This window comes from Penaeus monodon, chromosome 19 (assembly GCF_015228065.2).
Source record: "Penaeus monodon isolate SGIC_2016 chromosome 19, NSTDA_Pmon_1, whole genome shotgun sequence".
In the NCBI taxonomy this organism is placed as follows: Eukaryota; Metazoa; Arthropoda; class Malacostraca; order Decapoda; family Penaeidae; genus Penaeus; species Penaeus monodon.
The window spans coordinates 20,029,808-20,033,384 of record NC_051404.1 but is presented as its reverse complement, the minus strand read 5'-3'; positions in this window follow the sequence as shown (position 1 = coordinate 20,033,384).

Genomic DNA, 3,577 nt, shown 5'->3' with positions numbered 1-3,577 from the left:
TCAGCACGATAATCATGAGGAACCTTCAAGGAATAAAAATACCCTTAAAACAAACGTCAAAAAAAAGGGCCCACATAGCAATGAAAATACCCGATTTCCAGCTCCCCCCCATCACTCTTCTAAAAGAGAGGTAAATGGGAACTAAAAATCTCTTGCCCTTCTCAGAAATCAAAATTCCTCTTTTTCCAAATCTTTTCTTAAACTCCCCGGGACCCATAGTCCCACAAACGCTTCCTCTTTATTTAGATATACACTTTTTTTTTTTTGCTAGTCTTGTAATATTTTGGGTTTCTTATTCATATGCGTATTTATGTTTTTTTTTTCCTTTCTCTTTTCTGCTTCAAACCAGGTTAAACCCCCTAATGCCATTTTGTTCTTCAATTCGACAATTTTTAAATTTTCTTTGATGGTATCATAAATGCTTGGTGCTGCTACTTAGTGCCCCATCATAAAGTCTCTCCTTCAACTGATAACTTCCCCTAAAATTATTTTTTTAAATTGGTTGTTTGTACAAAACTTTTGAAAAATGTAAAACTAGACAAGGTGGGGAGTAACACCTGCACAATAACCCTGGAAAACTGTCTCCCAGTTATTACTATTTTGGAAATGGCTTAAAACCTTAAAACCATTCCCACTGTGGTAAAACTCTGCTACACGTAACTTGAATCAATATCACAAAGGCGGGAAAATTTTTGGGCTGGGGTTTTAAGAATTCATACAATGAGATTTGATCCACTACTTGTTCTGAGAAGGTAACTAGCCTAACTTCTCACAAGAAATGAGTATTCCAGATTAATTAGAGCTTCATTGCAAATCTAATCTGAAAACTGAGTAAAGGCCATAAAGCAATAAACATCATTACCAGAGTGTGTGCTTGTTAGCATTTGTCAAACTATGTTTTTCAAAAATTTTTTTTTTTTATAAATCCTTGTATTTTCCAAAAAAAGGGACTACAAAAAAAACACCTAAAAATTTTTGTTTCCCGGGTGCAAGTTCTTTACTTTAAGAAGTAAAACAAAAGAAAAAAAAATCATTTTTATAAAATAAAATGTTTCATGCAAGAGTCCTGTATTATCGTCCCTCTCACTGTTGTGTTATACTTACCAGCAATGTGGGGATTTAAATCAAACTAGACCAATAAGAAATTATGAAATTTAAGAGCTAAAATTGTAAGTCTGCCAGAAATCATGCAAAATAAAAAGGTTTTTGAAAGTAAAAACACCCATATCTATTCTATAAAAAAAGGAAAAATAACTATTTTTTAAACGTATTAAAAAATAAATTTTGAAAACCTTTTTCAAACAAAGTCACAACAAAATAAAAGGGTTTAATCCCCTAAGAGGAAGCATGTCATTATACTAATGCATTCTTACACATTTCTGAGAATGAAAATTTCTTTTGAGTCTTTTTGTCTAGTTATCATCTCAGATAAACAAAAAACTACGAATTTTAAAATTAATGGGTAAAAATGAGAGGGACCCTTTTGTTAAGAGTCTTATTCATCTTTTATATCCCCATGCAAGGGTTTTTTAATGTGACTTTTTAAAAAATCTGAATTAATACCTTTGGGAAAATTCACCCCCCACTAAAATAAACACTTCCTTAAATGTGTTTTCCCCTGAAACGACCATGAAATCTGTTTTGGGAAAAATCATCTGATTCTATAAAAATTTTCCTTAAATTTTCTGTAGTTCAGTGCATAAATTTTTTGGGGTTTTAAAATTTTTTTCACACTTCCCTTATTTTAAAAATAACAGGAATTCGAATATCAAAGTAGTTATTATAAACATTGAAAGAATGCTAAGCATCTACTCTTTAAACGGAAGGGGTTATCTGCACCTACTAAAAAGCTTTCCGGGGTCTTGAAATTTAAACCTTACTGTTTAAATAAAAAAAATACTGAGCAAGAATTAAAAAATAAATGTTCAGGTTATAGTGTATTCCAATGAGTCATATTCCTTGGATAAAAAGTATGAACATTTAAAACTGGACAAATAATAATGTATACATTATAATCTGCATATCATAGTGTGTATATATTTCAATCTTCAGTGATTAATACCTTTTTATGATACAGTATCTTATAAAACTTTATCCCTTATCAACAAAGACACTGCTCATAGATACAACTCAAAAATGACAATTTCCAGAAAAATACACAATCGTTTTATAAAAAGGTTTTTTATTTATTTACCTTTTTCTTAAAACCCAAGGGTCCTCATAAATGAAAAAAAGGGTTTTCCAGAACTCTAAAATTGGGAAAAATATCCTTTTTTTCCAATAATCTCCTTGGGGCCCCAAAAATGCAGAGATTTACGGTTCAGATGACAAAAGTATTTGGTTTAAAAAAGCATATCTCCTTTGTTCCTCCATTCTTCTTGTAGGGGTTTTTTTGTAAGTTTCCAAATTTAAATAAAAATAGGTGCAAAAAAATATACATAAAGAACCTTCAATAAATAAATCAAGAAGAAGCCCACTAGAAGCAACTCTCCATAAGGAAAAAATAATATGGTAACAGTGACAAACTGTTTTCTTTATGTAACTACTCAAAATATCTGCCACCCATTGATGTTTCCCTTAAAATTCTACTTATTTCATTATACATAAAAAATACCTAAACATTACAGAATTCAAGCATGAGAAACTACAATTCCTTATGTCTACCTACAAGTGCACTACTGACCTATGTTTCTATTCTTGGTTCTTTTTTCCCATTCCCCAATTTTGTTTTAACAAAACCACCATAAAGGGTAATTAGAAACCTATGACTGTGTCTATTTTCCTTTTCCTTAAATTTGGGGGAAACTCTTTTTTCTCTGCATTGTTGGATATCTTTTATTTTTATTACCCTTCTTTAATTACTTTTTCAAATACAAACAACTAAGATTTTAAATTATCCTTTAAATTATCACTTTACTGAAATTAGATATAAAAATTTAAACAAATTATTTAACAAAAAAAAAATTTTAATTTTTTAAAAATTTCCCATAATAAAGGGGAAAGGGTAGTACTGGATAACTGGTTTAGAAATAACTCCTTGAAAATTTAAAACACGGGAGTCTCAAATTGAAAACGTTTAATAAAAAAAAATTATGGGGAAAAGGGGCAATTTTTCCCCTTTGAGGCCTTTTGGGAAAAAATTCACTCTAGAAAAATTATTTAAAAAAAAAAACTATTTCCCCCAAATCTCATGTTTACTATTCCCAAATTACTTTAAAAAATGGTTATTAAATAGCAATACAATTTCCATTTTCTTTTTTTTAAAATTCAAATCAAAAATTTTTTATAAATTTCTATACAATTTATTATGTAACCCTTTTGTCCTTCCCAAGGGGGACTTCGGGTACCACAGGGGCATCACGGTGAACCTGTGGCAAGGGGGGTCATAGGTCCATTGACAAGAACATTGCCCAGGTAGTTCAAGAGTTTCTGGGCTCGGTTCTGTGAAGGGCCAAACTGGAAGAGCTGGGGGTGCTCAAAAATAAAGGTTGTGTCGATTGTGCCGTTCAAAAATTTCGTTTTTTCCAAAAATTGGCGGGAAGGGAAATGTTTGTCTGAAACAATGGTTAGTTAAATA